This window comes from Sinohyriopsis cumingii, chromosome 18, assembly GCF_028554795.1.
Source record: "Sinohyriopsis cumingii isolate HCF-2022 chromosome 18, ASM2855479v2, whole genome shotgun sequence".
In the NCBI taxonomy this organism is placed as follows: Eukaryota; Metazoa; Mollusca; class Bivalvia; order Unionida; family Unionidae; genus Sinohyriopsis; species Sinohyriopsis cumingii.
The window spans coordinates 28,442,602-28,459,763 of NC_142978.1; the positions used below are offsets into that span (position 1 = coordinate 28,442,602).

Here is a 17,162-nt window from a genome sequence, read left to right on the forward strand (position 1 = left end):
TTTTAACAATAATCCATTGTTAGAAGAATATATGACTTGTAGTATAGACTTAAAGTTTCCATAAGTAAATATTTCTTGATTCTGCTGAGTAGGGCAATTATAGATGACAGTGTTTTACAAAGCTTATCAATATGGTCATTCCATAATAATTATTATCTATGGTCATACCTACAAGCTTTTCATGTTTGACATTTTCTAATGGATGATTATTTATTGCAAGAGATAGTTCTGGGTTCCCTGACTTGTGTAGCTTTTGTGATGTCTCCAAAATCATACATTTTGTTTTACTTTCATTAGTTACCATCCTAATTTGTTGTGCCCATTTCTGGACTCTAATAAGGTCTGAGTTTAATATCATTTGGATAACTTCAGTATAGAACTTGATGTATACAAAGTTGCATCATCTGCAAACAAATCTGTATTTGTGTATTCATTATTTAATAGTAGATCATTGATATAGAGAAGGAAGAGGAGAGGGCCCAAAACTGAGCCTTGAGGGACCCCTGAATGAATAGTGCAAGTTTGAGAGCTAATATTGCCAATGCTTACTTGTTGAGACCTTTGGTTTAGGTATGATCTAAACCAGTTTAAAGAAGGATTGTCGATCCTGTAACAGTTCAACTTTTGTAGCAGAATTTCATGATCAACAAGATCAAAGGCTTTCTTGAAGTCAAGGAAAACAATCCCAGTCATATGTCCATTATCCATTTCCTTCAGCCAAAGATCAATTAATCTGGTACATTCTGTCTGGCATGATTGGTACTTTCTAAATCCTGATTGCGCTTTATGAAATAGAGAGTATGCTTCAAAAAATGTATAGACCTGAATAGCTACATGCATTTTAAATAATTTTGACAATACAGGTAGAATTGATATTGGTCTGTAATTCCCTGGATCCTCCTTTTCTCCTTTCTTAAAGATAGGTGTAACCTTTGCACATTTCAGTGTTTCCGGAAAATTACCACTCATTATACTTAAGTTTAAGACATGCATTAGTGACTTTTTATTACTGGTGCAGCAATTTTAATAATTCATGATCCAATCCCATCCAATCCAGAGGATTTATTAATATCCACCTTAATTAGCATATCAAAAACATCAGCTTCACTAACATTAGCTATTGAAAAATAATTATCATCAGGAATTTTTGCTTTATAAATAACAGAAGAGCATCAAGTACAATTGGGGGTGTTAGTCTGGTTCAGATTACTGTTACTGGAGATGCTTATGAAGAAACTGTTGAACGTTTCTACAATGTCTTGTACAGATGTTGCTATATCATCATTTTGCTAAAGTCTAGGGGGAAGACAACTGTTCCTGGGTGGGTTCAGCTCTTTTAGATGCTTCCACAATGTCTTGGTACTCTTACTTTTATCAATAGTATGTTTATAGCAATTCTCTTTTGCCTTATCTATCAGGTGCTTAGTTTTATTCCTCCACTTTCTATAGCTTTTCATGTCTTTTTTGTTGTGGAAATTATCTCTTAGGTGCCTAGCCTCACTGATCTCAGGGGTAATCCACTTTGGTTTAATTTGGCGTTTAACCTTTTTGTTTTAATTGGGGCATGCTTGTCTAAGGATACATTGAACATCCGATACCATTTATCTGTTACAGAAATAAATAAACTCACCTTTGTTCACAGACGAATGTGGACATAAACCGGTCTCTCAAATGACAGAACTTTATGCAACCACAGCATATTTACAGTTTGTTTACATCTTCTGTACAGTCTACTGTTCCAAATCAAATACTGCAAGTATCCGGTCACAAATACATTAAAGTAAATATGTGAATTTCTGCATCTAATAATCCTATTTCACTTGAAAATTGCAACAATGTATAGTTGTGAAAATGACATTTTCATAGGTGTCAACCCTTTGAGATGAAAACCTGTACACCAGACCAATACAAATCTTATGAAGACCAAAAAACCTTACATGAAAAAATGTATTCATACATTATATAAGATCAACAGTTTTAAAACAACAAATACTATACACAAATTATTATGACACATATTTACATTTCTGAAACTTTATTTCATTCTTTTTACTTATAACACTATCATTTTCATGCTTTGGCTAAGCAAAGAAGCTTTTGATGGATGCTCCCTTCTTCATATCAAAATTTCTTTCATGCAGTTTTGTCCTGAAGTGTTCCAACATAACATATATGCTCAATACCACCACTTTAATGTCTTTACTGCATATTATACAAAAAGCTTGTGAAGCTCCTAACTTGGATACATCTACAATGCCAGGGAAGACTTTAATCCAATCAGTCTGAAACTTGCCACGACCTCGGTCAGCGTCTTCAAGCTTGTGTTTCTTTGAGTTAGGCTCAGCCATTTGATGGATGGAATATTTCAACCAGATGAGAGAAATAAAAGAATAATTTAAAAATTTAGATTTGACATGTGATGAGGAAGATCTCTCAATTACAAGTATGTTACGAATTTATATTTGCCCCCATAAACCCCAAGATATTATGCCAGGAGCTATCCAAAAAAGAAATCTAGAAATAATTTTCTTTTACAAAGTAGCAGTCCAGAAGTTTAAACCTCGTAAGCTGTTGATCGTTTCTATTAAAATTGCATATCTGGTGTTTGAAAAGTTATACATTTTCTATATTGTGTGCCAATTTTGGTTACAAACTTGATATAAATTGGTAGTGTTACATATGTTCGAGTCATTCAGTATCTGTACTACATCCGTCATTATGGCAATTCATCTTCCTGTTTGCATTACCTATCTGACAAACTTAACTCAAAACTATAACAGCACGATAAAATGCTGGTGCTAAAATCAGTAGAGAATTTATTTTAATTAGTATATTGTTAGAATTTTAATAAATTGTCTTTATCTCCACACCTTAAAGTTGGACGAATTGCGGTTACACAAACATGACTGCCACACTATATAAAGTATATGTGTGTGTGATTTGGATTTTTAACGTAGCTTTAACAACTGTTCACTCATATCACTACGATGTCTGCAGTGTGGCAGTTTTTACTGATGTCTAGCACTGGGGCATCATGTCACAGACATGTAGCGTGATGTCCCACCCAGTCACATTATCTTGACACCAGGCCAACCAGTCCTAACACTAACCTCGTAATGCTGAGCGCCAAGTGAGGAAGCTGTTACTACCATTTTTGTATGTCTTTGGTATGACTTGGCTGGGGATTAAACCCACAATCTCCCACATCTGAGGCTGACACTCTAGCCACTAGGCCACTGGAGCGGTATGTAAAGTATGAAAATTGATGCAAACTTTATGCATTTGATAGTAACAAGTATAAATAATAAAATAATATATAAAATAAGAAAACATACTTATTACACAGTTAGTCAATATTAGAAATCTGAGCGAGCATCTATCTCCGTGCAGTAAATGACAAGATCTTCACACACTGGAGTGTAACCATGAATGAAACTTGTTTCAGTATCAAAGGAAAAGCATGGTTTTGAGTATGATTTGATTGGTTGTTTTGGGCCACCATAGTCTCACTAAATTCTTGTGCAAAAAATTTTTTTTGCCAAGAGTCTCTGCTGCACACAAAATGGAAGAAGAAAAAAAAAATGGTTGTATGGCCATACACTGACAAAAAAGGAAAAAAACGTACATATTATGGGTAAACCGTACAAGTTGACACCGGTGCATTTAAATTTAAACATGTCCTCTAGGCCTACTGTGTATCATATTAAATAATGTAACATCACATGCAATGATTATTGTTTTGAAAAATGATTTTGTCATTATAAAATGTTCTGTTTATTTGGACAGATGCTTGTTCTTTGATTTATAGTTTGTAAAAAAAAGTACAATCATTTTTTACTAGTTCAATTTTGTTTGGGATTATATTTTATGCACAATAAATGAAAGATGCACCATCTGTCAGAATGAACAAAATTTTCATTCTTCTTTCTATCTAAATAATTTCCACTGAACTATGTGATAAAAAGAATCTCAAATTTGTAATGATTTAATACGAAATTTATTAAATCACGTTGAATAATGTGCAGCTTTTGCGAGTCAATGCCTTGACTCGCAAAAACTGGATATTTATTCAGCTCATTTCATAAATTAAATATTAAAAAATTACCCATTTGAGATCCTCTATATATGCCACCATCAGCTTGTGAGTGCCACACTGTATAATATATTATATGCCACCAGCTTGTGAGTGCTATACTGTATACTATATTATATGCCACCACCAGCTTGTGAGTGCCACACTGTATACTATATTATATGCCACCAGCTTGTGAGTGCGACATTGTATACTATATTATATGCCACCAGCTTGTGAGTGCCACATCGTATATTATATTATATGCCACCACCATCTTGTTGGTGTCATATTGTATACTATCTTGTATGCCACTAGGAGCTTGCGAGGGCCTTATTTGTATGTTATCTTATGTGCCACCAGTAGCTTGTGACTGCCATACTGTATACTATATTATGTGCCACCAGAAGCATATGACTGCCATATTGTATACTATATTATGTGCCACCAGAAGCATGTGACTGCCATATTGTATACTACATTATGTGCCACCAGAAGCATGTGACGGCCATATTGCAGATTATATATCACCTGCAGATTGTGACTTCCATATTACATACTTATTATATGCCACCAGTAGCATGTGAGTGCCAAGGTTTTACTGTATTATATCCCACAAGCATTATCAAGTAATATATCATGTGCTAGCAGCAGTTTGTGGGTACGATATGGTATATTGTATTCAGTAAGTGTCATAATTTCCAGTGAACATACAAGTTTAAGATACTATATCACAACAATGCCAAATGACACTGCTGATGTTATTACAGTGTGAGTCAATGATTTTTTTTTACATATCAATCCTAATACAGCCTAGTATTATGCGATGAAGTGTTGTTAAAGGAAGTCTAAGTAGTACAAAAAAATTTCTAATGGATTTTCCAGAAAAACACTGACAGACTTTACATGTAAGACAACACGTCAATTGTGGTTGGTCTGGTGGCCAACAACATTTGTCTCATTTTCATTCAACCAAATGTCAAGCACTTCACATATAATTATTTGTCTCCTGATACCTGGGTAAGCATGCTTTGCAAACAAGAAACTTTTCCAAGCTAGTGTTAGTGACAGCACATGATTCCAAGTTATTTTATTTCTAGTCCTAGACTATTGTTCCAAAAGATTTACTTGTGTCCCAGATTTAGTATATATCTGGGTCCATGTTAGACTATAATATTTAGGTGAAATTACTAATTTCTCCAGCCAGAAGTTGGTGGCAATCAGATCATTTAGTGTAGAAAGTGAATATTTTCATGTCAAATGATTAAAATAATGAAGAAACACCATCAAAATTTTTAAAAATATTATCGTATACTGGCTTTATCACATAGCAATTGTATAAAATATAGATTAGACATGAAAAAACTGTTTCCATAGCAAAACTCATCTTTTCATAAATGTTTAGGATGGAATATAGGAAATAAATTATTAATTTTATTAAAAATTTTCCTGGATACAATTTGTTTCCAATAAGACCAAAATAGTTTCTAACACAGAGATGCAAAAATAAAAATGTCTGATCAAAGACCATATGGGATGTTTGGTTGGACTTTCACACACAGGAATATAATTTCTGGCATTTATGATCATCAAATTAACATGAAAATTGAGAATACAATAAGCAACAGCTTTAATCTACTTTCCATCTTCCTTTTTTTATTGGAAAATGGACACAAAAGTCAGCATTTGACATTATTTATTCATGCACTGCACTGAAACAAAAGGGGGTGGGAGTGGAATCACATCACATAAAAAAAGAAAAAGTGTATGTTGCACTTCAGCATGCTTCGGTAAAATGACAGAATGGAAAACAAATATTTAGCTCAAATTGCTCCCTTGAGTGGACCCTGGATTGTTGCCTTTAAATCTAAATACTTTCTTTTCATTCCATTTTAAGTCACACCAAAATAGCTCTAGAGGGATGTTCCTTTTAGCAAGATAATTAACTGCGATAAGGATTCTGTTAACTTGTCACACTGGCTTCATGCATGTTTACTTTAGTCTAGCCTTTAGCTATTCTGCAGACTGGCCACAGCTGAATAAAATGTAAAAATGGGGTGCACCCCAGGGGGAAAAACAGGCATATCGCAGGAAAGTGTTATGTGAAAACGGACTTGTCAATTTAAAAAGAGCTTCCAGAACTCTGGTACAGTTCTGTGTAACAAGCTTCCACTACATGTACCATCTGCTGAAAATATTACAGTATTTAAGAGAGATATCATGAACATGTATGTGTTTCTAATAGATAATGGAATTTAGTATTTTAATACTAAATATGTTAAAATATTCAGCAATTATTGCTATCTTCATATAATGTGCATTGTTATACTCTCCTTAAGAGGGCCTCAAGGGAGAATAATCGTTGACTAATGAGAGACCCTCTATAAATAAAGCATTATTATTATTATTATTGTTATTATTATTATTATTACTGGGAGAAAGAGTTCTTTCAGAATTTCACATATATTTGACCCACAATCTCTGGTCCCTGAGAGACATCAGGAGGTTTGGCTTATAACTATTATAAATGTCATGTCTTATGTATTTAGGCTCTAATAAACAGCAACAAAGAAAAAGTGAAAACAACAAGCTTTGTAAAATTTAATAAATAATATATTTCCCTGGAAAACCAATGTAAAAATGGAGGAAAAAAAAAAGAACTTACGGTTTTAAGAATCAAATCCAAAAATAATCTAAGAATAATCCCAGAATTACAAATTAGAAGTCCTAGTACTAAAATATTTTAATGAATTCAAGTTTGAGCCCGGAAGAAAAATCCAAAATGGAAGGCAATGACGTATACTATAGTCAGTATAGTGCTGTTGTGTCTACAGTCCTTTGTTGTTCCACATACAATAATATTCTGATGTTTGAATTTCTGAATAAAATTTCAAGAAATTTCTTTGTCCAACAATTCGTTATGAGAACTCAAATATTTCCAGGAAAAAGATTTAATCTTTTAGAATCCAAATGCATGTAATTTGTTTCAAAATTAAAATGTAACTTCAAACTGGTCACAACAAAACGAACACCTGGGCATCAAGTGTTTTTAAGCCCAAACTGACTAAATTCTCTATAAACATGACTACTGCAAAATTCTGGTAAAACCAGAATTTCTCAATAGAGGCTGTTTACATCTGAAGTCACGTATTCCCAGTATGACCTTGACAAAAACCAATCATTTTACTCTAAGAATAAGATAAAAATAGGAAGTTGTTTACTTGGCTCACTAGTTTCTGAATCAAGGTCAGAAACTAGGTCAGCTTTAGGTGTTTAAAACAAAACATTCAGATCAAACTAATTTCTGGAAAATGTCAAATTCAAGTAAACAAAATTACATTACCCTAACATGCAATGAAATAAAAAAAAAATCAAAACTTACAAACAGACAACTAAATTAAATCAAATATACATAACAAAAGGAATGCTGTAAATCTAATTCATTCAAGGTCCCTTCAAAATACGTTAAAAATCTGAAGAAAGAAAAATTAGTTGTTTTAAAGTTGTCTCACTGAAACCAAATTCCAGACAGACATACAAATTGCTTGATGGAGATGACTGCTTGAGAACTCTGTGTGTTTGTGCATGTGTGTGTTTTAGATTTTTAATATTTCTGCAGTGTGGCAGATTATAGTGATGGACATTATGCCAGAAACATGTAACATCATGTCCCACCCAGCCACATTATCATGACACCAGATCAACCAGTCCTAACATTAACCTCTTAATACTGAGTTCCAAGCAAGGCAGCTGTGAGTATAATTTTTATAAGTCTTTTGTATTACCTGGCTGGGTTCAAACCAGCAACTTCCCACATCCATGACAGATGCTCCAACAACTTAGGCCATCAGAGCATTCTTCAGGACAATGTTAAATTCATTGAGTGTGGCTTGTAGAAGTTTCTCTGATACCAAACTGCTTGCCAGATTTGTTTGAAATCCAGCTAACACTAAAATTTGGTCAATGGCATACCATTATAGATCACATTGCTTCCAGCTATGCACTTACTGACAAATATGATCATCTTGTTTGATGATTCAAGCACAAACAAAGCATGAGGATAAGCTATAACTAACAATAACAATAATCAATAAAATGTTTTTCTTCTGTCGAGAATTCATGGCAACATGGACTAAGCCACAAATCTTAAATGGCCCAGAGGTTTGCAGCCATTAATTGTCATGAATATGACTGAGAACCGTTTAACACTAATGATTTTTGTGCACAACTAGAGAGATATACAGCTGTTTGATTACAATGTGTAAAATAGATAACCTTATCATCACCACCATTATTCGCCTACCCCCAAACCGCCAACAGTTTGTATATCCTCATTCGATTTTAGAAATGAAAAGCCACAATAATATACAAGGGCACACAACTTGGTCATTTCCTTCACTATTTTTATAATTTCAAACTTCTCAGTCATCAGGGGTCTATAACACTGTCATGTTTGCACTTCAAAACAAACAGGAGTTTTGAAACTGACACAGCATACATATTTATGTGGGTAAGTTTATGTTTTCAGACAATGCAGTTCATCGTCTTTGATACGCTCTAAATAATTCCATAAATTATCATAATCTTGAAAGTTACATCCTTCTGAAACAATTTAATTATGAGTTTTTAATTTCCATGTTTTGGAGAAATCTTATAACTAAATATTGCATATATTTGATGCAGATAACAGAGTATTTACCTTCTTAGTACACTGTATTTGTAATCCAAGAAATCTCACCCCTTCACTTAAAATGGGATTTCCCAGAACCAAAAAAGGACAGTTAGCAGACCCATTGTTTACAATGAAAACTCACATTTGGTTTTGAAGGTAAACAAGAAAACAGGGTTAGAGTTGTTGTTGTAGGGTTTAACGCCATTTTTCAGCACAAGATAGGCCATATATGGCGGCCAGTATAACTGGTGGAGGAAGAACCCTGGAAAACCCAGGAAAGAACCACCGACCCACGAGAAGCTACTGGCAGGCTTTCCCATGTACCCACGCTAGCCGAGCCTTGGACTCGAACATATGCAGACAGAAGTGAGATGGCAGCGATCCGGAACGGTGAGCGCTTTAGACCACTCGGCCACTCGGGGCCCCAACAACAGGGTTAGAGAATTATTGAATGACATGACAAAGTTCTGTGCATTTTTTTACAATTCTTGATGTTTTGTTTTTTAAAAGCAGAAGGGAGGTGCAAGCTACCAAGGCTGAGTGGTATGTGCTTGCAAATACTGTAACAACCTGTAGCAACTTTAAGTTTGTTATACCTTTATCCATTACCAAGTCCCACCAGGACTATAAGCAACTGGCATGGCTGTCCATCTAAAATATGCTCTAAACCCCCAATATGTGTATTTCCTACAGCACTGTTTTGAAAATTAGAATAGTTAGCTTTTTTTCCAAAATAATATGATTAGTATATATATAATGTATGAAGACCTTCAAGTACTGGGTTAAACAAGCTCAATTAGAAGCACACATCAAATCTGGGAATTCTTTTTTTTAGATCTTTTTTAATTTTTAATTTTTTTAATATATATATATATATATATATATATATATATATATATATATATATATATATATATATATATATATATAATGATTAGTATATATATAATGTAATAAGCAGCACTTCAAGTACCGAGCTGAACCAGCTCAATTAGATGTACAAATCCAATCTTGGGAATTTTCTTTTTAAAGTTAAACAAAAAATTGTTTTACCTCTGGGGAAAAAAGTGCTAGGATTGGCAACAAAAAAACAGGGAATGGTTAGCTGTCCAGAAACACACATATTTGGGGAACCTTACTCTATGCTAATTAAAACTATTTACAACTGTTATCATTTTGACTCAAACATCAAAGTTGTAAAATGTCATTTGTTCTCTCTTTTTTTAATGATATAGTATCATCCCAATTCCAGCTATTATGCTGTTTTGACACAATGTCATAAACTCCCAGTTCTCATGGGAAGGCATTTCTCAATCACATCTTAGCACAACACTTGTCTACAATGATCAAAACATCAGAATATTTTTTCAAAATTGTAATATTTGTTAGTTGTGAACTGAAACAAAGAGAAATACCCTGAAAAAAAACATCTATTTAAATAATTCTCTTTTTTCCTTTCAGTAAGTACCGAAAAAAATCCTTACTAACCATTCTGATGGGGAAAAAAAGTCCCCACCTTAATAGACAATCAACTGTTGAACATGTGATAGCAACATGTCTCACAGTGGAAAACTGAATCAACATTATTGATTTTCAGAGGTGGTTACTTGATATTATAATCTGCACATATTTACAAGAAATACATACATTAAAAAGATATAATATAAATAAATCAACATCCTGGACTTTTTTCTAATTTAATTCAAAATATTGTTATTTTCTATCAGATGACAAATAAGAAATAAGCAATTTTACTTTAACAATAAAATGCCATTCATCTTTTCAGAGAATCTTGATATTTCGCTTATTTTGACCTAAGTAATCCTCTTAATTTCTACATAATAGTAAATAAATAAAAAATAAAACCTCCTGTAACTTTATGTATTTTGTCCCCGATTAATAATAATAAAAACAATGAGGACTTTGTATAGCGCCTAATCTTTTGAAGCTCTAAGCGCTTTACAACATTAGACAACACATATAAGATAAAAAACATATATAATGATATGATTACAAAAACAAACACCATGAAATTAGAAAACATAAAAAACATGCTGAAAATATTTAAGGTAGGAAACATTATTGGGTCTTTAAGTTTGTTCTTACAGTCAAAATAAGTGAGTTTTGAGAGCACTCTTGAATGGGATCACTGTGTCTTTGTGTCTAAGTTCAGTGGGCAATTCATTCCATACCTTAAATATTCTCAGCATGTTTCTTTTTAATGTTTTCTAATTTCATAGTGTTTGTTTTTGTAATCATATCATTATATGTTTTTTATCTTATAGGTGTTGTCTAATGTTGTAAAGCGCTTAGAGCTTCTAAAGATTAGGCACAATACAAAGTCCTAATTATTATTATTATTGTTATGCTGGAGACGGTGAAGTAATATATCATGGTCTATTGTGTCAAATGCTGCAGACAAATCAAGGAGGGTGAGGACTGTAATCTTTCCGCTATCCAAAGCAGAGAGAATGTCATTAACTACTTTTAGAAGAGTAGTTTCAGTACTGTGGCATGGGTGATATGTAGATTGTACATTGCTAAAAAGACCTTTTGAATTCAGACTTTGGTGCATTCTTCATCAGGATTGTACGTATGAAATCCATAGAGCCAGGTTCAAATGCTGCTAATGGTTGCCACTCAAATTCTGTATCCCATCTGTATGGTGACGATGAGTCAATTGAAATTGTGGTGTCAAGCTTATCTCTAATGGTTTGTACTTTGTCACGGAAAAAATTTGCAAACATGTCCAGAGGGTTGACTGGAGAGAAGTTAGTTGGAAGTATTTATTTCTAGAGAAATAAGTTATGTAGGATGCAAGACATTTTGGAAGTATGACAACAGTACATTCAAGGATTATTGTTCTGCATATTCACATAGCCAATTAATTTTTTAAAAAACAGATCATAAGCTAAATCTATTACTTTTTGCTTTCAAGTAAACTATTAAAATATCACTATCATTTTTTGTAATTTGATTCTTTTAGCTTTTGAGTCAAAGTCTATCCCAAATCTAAAGTTATGACACAAATATAAGCTTTAGGAATGTTAAATTAATTTTTTTTAGTCTCATTTTTCATATAAACTTGTGTTTAGTATGTGATGTCCATAATCTGATTCTACCAGTGGTAGGTCAAAAATATAATTTTACGGGCTGTCTATTGGACATATCATTCTATAGTTGAAATCTAAAGCTTTTAAAATTTAAAGACTTTATTTATGAAACGTGATTAAGAAAACCAACTATTTTTAATTGTTTTATCAACACCTTCAAGCAATAAGACAGAACCAGTCTATTGTTCCATTAATACGTCTACCAGTGCTATGATGTGTGGCAGAACAATAACATTATAACTCTTCCAGAACAGCTGACATGAAGCAACATGTTAACTGATTAGCTAATTGTTGGAGTTTGGGGAGTTTAAGACCAAATCTATGATGTCTTTTGAAGCGTTATAAATAATAAAGTAATAAATGGAGGTGATGATGTCTTCTGAGCTTTTCAAGAAAACTGTCCAACCTCTGGCCACTGGCGGAAGGGAGGTATGAACTTAATGAATGATTTTAGCAGACACAACAATCTAAATATTTGTTTTGGAGTCATGTTTAAATGTTTTTGTATCGTTCAAACATTTTAAGAGGAAATATTAAAGGGCATCTTTAACATGTGTTGTTCATGACAATATGCAGAAATGTGTGCTTTCTCTTAGTGCTAAGAAATACGGCAAGTTCAACAATGCTTTAACATCATAGTATAATCGTGTGCTGGTGAGAAGCCAAGGTCCCGAGTTTGTTTCAAAAGTCTTTTGTATTACATAAACTTTCTGAAGTTTTCATGAACATAAATAAGTTCAATCCAACAATAAAATATATCAGTTAACAATATACATATTACAAGATAATTATTTTAAAGCTGTGATAAATTATACATAAAAGCATAACTACAGCATGTATTTTCATCACTGTTTATTTAAAGTCTGAATCAAAAATCTTTTTTATTTAATTACAGATTTCTGGATCTGAATTATGAACAGAAAGAAGCCATTGAAGAAATGATTTATGAGAGCAGTCAGCAACCTTACCTGAAAACTGAAGCAGGCTGAGCTTGTTGATCTAGGGTTTAACGCCATTTTTCAGCACAAGATAGGCTATACATGGCGGCCAGTATAACTGGTGGAGGAAGAACCCTGGAAAACCCAGGGAAGAACCACCGACCCACGAGAAGCTACTGGCAGGCTTTCCCACGTACCCACGCTAGCCGAGCCTTGGACTCGAACCCACGCAGACAGAGGTGAGATGGCAGTGATCCGGAACGGTGAGCGCTTTAGACCACTCGGCCACTCGGGGCCCCTGAAGCAGGCTGAGCAGCATAGTACATCTGTCCTGTCATTGCAACATTCTAATGCTGATCCAGTGAGGACGTTATTTACAAAATACAAAGTGGTTCTGGGGGAAAAATATGGACCAGAAAGCCTTTTAAGTGTGAAGCTTAATAATCACAGTGAATGTCATCAGTGGCAACCAAACAAATCTTGTGAAGGAAACTAAAAATACTACAGATATCATTTTTTTAAAAAATCCCAGCAGAGAACTAAGATCAACAACTCTTCCTTTTTCATTACTTGGACATATACTGACTCTAATGATCAATTATTATTATTCTAACATTTCCATCAGAACCGAAATCTGATTCAAGTTCAAAACTTATTGTTTTATCATTCTATGAAAAGAATACATATCATAGCAACAAAATGCACTTATTTTGTTTTCAATCCCCTTAAAATATACAATATTTATGCCAATAAAAAAATCTATTATTTCAGAGGCCATTCTGCCGAGATAAATTTGTAAATCTACTGGTTTGAGATTCTGGTTATGTCATATGTATAGACATTGGTCTGCAATATATATTTTATCCCATGCATAATTACAATGCCTGTGAGGTGCATCAAGTGAGGAAATATATAATCTTTCCGTAAAGAGTCAATTTGGTGAAATCATGCCAATAGGAGTATGAGGAAATCACAGGTGTTAGATGTTTAATCAATAAAGTACAACAAAATCTGTGACAACATGAAATTTCCCTATCTGTACCATAAATATACAGTAGATAAAGTGATTTCATGTTGTCAAAGATTTTGTCATACTCTGGAGAATATGTATCAGTGCCCTTTGATATGTATTCTTTGTTAAAATAATTAGTGTTTCAAAAGAAACAAGATATCACTATGAAAGGGGCATATTTCTGATAGACTGAAAGTAAGTGCATAAATACATCAAAACTGACAAGTCCAGGATATATGCCATCATGTCAGCCTATTCTGCATGTCATGCTATTCTGTGCATCGATACACGAGTTTGGTAAACATTGGATCACATGTTGTTTTTGGTCCAAAGACTGATTTGTATCATGAAAGAGCGATCTTTAATTTAGTACAGTAATATTCATAAAGTGTTTAAAATCATATCCCACATTTCTGTTCTGAATGCATGTGAAAATGTGCCTTCTAAAATGTAAAACTGAAGACTCACCCCATCACCTTCTTTAATTATAGTGACATAGAACCTATAATAAACACCTGCAATCATTAAACCTATTTATCTTTTAGAATCATACACATAAGTAATTTATATAAAAGACTGAAATGTTTACCTTAGAACAATACTGCATCTTAATCCAAGTTTCTAATTTTGCAACTTTATTGTCTGCTTACCAACTAAAGTGAGATTGTCAAGAATTTCCTTAGCATATAATATGTTTAGTCCTACAATGTAAGATGTATCACATGCTATTTATGTTTTGTTGCTTTGTCTTACTGCCCAAATAATGGCTTTGTGTTGCATGTTCCAATGTTGATAGACATCAGAATGAACATCCAAATTTTAAAGAATATCCTTGACAGCACATTATGACGCTTTTTCACAAATTAAACTCATGCTGATTTAGGCCGATGTCTTTTTTCAAATAAATTCAAATTCTCACACTAGCAAAAGAATGTGTTTTCAAGTTTCACTGACCTACATGTTGTGTATATTTAATTTTGCATTGTTTACTTTTTTAAAAGTTTTTTTTTGGTCTTAACCTTGTCTAAAGTCAAAATTATTTTCTCGTTGATATGAATTATCGATTTTTAAAAAAATTCTGTAAACAACTAATACATAGCTGTATGTATGGATTTAATATTATGATAATTATTAATAGAAGTAAACATATATTTGGGTCTGGGCCTAGGTTATAGGGATTCCTCTGGCATACCTGATATAGTCCAGGTTCTATATTATATTATAATATTTGTAACATACTTTCTAAAAGCATTATTCATCTGTGCTTTAAGATCAAGCAGAATTAATTTGTATTGCTGTTATGTCCATAAATTCATCTGGGCTGGAATTTATTTCTTCAAATTATTCAAGTGATTTTTCACTGGAAATACAGAGCGTTCAAAATAAGATTTTTGGCTAGACATTCACTGTGATATAGAGTGAATTCAAACCTGGAATTATATTACTGTGTTTTAACAAAAGAATGTTGGTACAACAGCACAATACAGGCCACCATAAGTATATCACCTTCAGCATTGGACTTGATTTGGATTTCCACTAAAGATTATTCAGAACTTTTATTATTAGAACTTGTGTCTGTAATTCTAGAACTATGCTGGGATTTAATTTACAATACACAAGTTCTCTTTTATTCATTTTCACATTGCATTTTAGGGTAATAAAATATTTGTTGAATATTACAAAGCTTGTTGCTTTTCATTCTTTTCTGTTACATATTACAACAGCATAGGCTTATAACATATTTCAGTTGGCTGGAATGCGATGGATGCTGGTCAGAAGGATGATGAATCCTGAATGAAACAAAGAAATCTAAACTTTCTTCAATATTAGTATATTTTTATTCATTTCATTAAAGAAACATTCTTCAACCTACTCTGTTTTTGGCATTCCTGGCTTCCATTGTATTCCTGCCAGCTGAACAGCAACATGAAAATGTGTCTATTTTCTACTATCAGATTTTGATTCCATCAGGTTAAAGACAGCAAAGTAAGTATAATCAATCTGATTTAATTTTGTGGAAAAGTGTCCATATGGGATGCCAAGTGTGTGAGATATTCCTGAACATTTTACCTCTCATCTGCGTCAGTCGACTTAGGAACAGCTACAAAAGGTTGTTATTTATGCAGTAAGAAGAAGCACCCAAACAAAAATATGTGATATGTTTTACGTTACAGAACTAATGGTATGTTCAAAATTCTTAAGATTTTTATTTTTCCATGGACATTACGAGACGTTCAAACACATTACACTCAAATTCATTGTCGTTTCTTTTAATTTAATAACGTATACAATTTATAAAATGTTGAACTTCTATATTTTTTATTAAAACTGTTTAATTTACTTAATATCCTTGTTATTTAGTGACATTATTTCTACTATAATTCTGACCAAGTTCATCTGTTGAAATGCTGACGGAAATAGTCCAAAATAGTGTATTCCATTTCGCCCGATGCATAAACATTAGCTCTCGTCATGCGCAGAATAGGCCGACATATCGCGAGTCATGAAAACACAGGGGTAGTATCCCGTTGTGTCCAAAATTTGTATTAAAATGAACAGAATGTTCTGGTGACAATTGCCACATTTCAAATGGAAAGGACTGTAGTATTTTATTTTCGTCAATCGGTCTAATTCGGCATTCATTTTGTGTCAATATTGGTGACGGAAAACTTACATGCGCAGAAAAGACCGACTGCTGTGTATAGAACTTAATTAGTTCCATAGACTTTATATTCTCTAAGAAATATGCAGATCCCCTAAAAGCGTGTATAGGTGTTACGTTAAGCAGAACTGACGGCTTTAATGAATAATCAAACTGAATAATAGTAATGTGGTTGCTTTACCATAAATGTCACTCAATTTCGGTCTCTGGATCGAAACAACATGTTCATCATGTGCTAGTTACAACAACAATGGATAGGTGGCGCTGCTTTTGAAACGTTTGCTCACCAATTCATATTTTTATTATCGATTATATTTCTTAATGAACCGCACACCAATCTAAGCAATCTCGAAAACCGTTACAAAAACAGTGTTTCGTCAATTTAATCATAAAATTAATCTTTGTCTTTGAACAATATACATATTATTAATAATCAAATAACTATTCATGGTAAATTTGAAGTTTCTTACCTATTCTAGGATTACTTATATTAACAATATGCAGCGAGTCTATGAAAAAGAGAAGACGTTAATAGCGGTAAATTTTAAGTACCCAAATTTTTTTTAAAAAGAGAACACGTCTGCGAATCTGAGGGCAAACATACACTTTATAACTTCTTGTTATCCCAAACTCACTTTTATGATAACTTATATCTATTTTCCCCCTTATGAATTTAGGTAACAAAGAGATACA

The 17,162-nt window shown here is 33.1% G+C and overlaps 1 protein-coding gene across 2 annotated transcripts in view; it reads right to left on the minus strand.

The window, feature by feature from the left end:
* The window catches only part of LOC149776290 (transmembrane protein 98-like), a 106,176-nt gene extending 89,445 nt beyond the window's left edge, over positions 1-16,731 (minus strand). The window contains exon 1 of one of the 2 annotated variants that reach the window (XM_089942741.1): positions 16,651-16,731. The gene's annotated coding sequence lies outside the window, so the exon portion shown is untranslated. The remainder of the gene's footprint in view (positions 1-16,650) is intronic. The other variant, XM_089942743.1, reaches the window with a different exon arrangement.
* Positions 16,732-17,162: the final 431 nt, after the last annotated feature.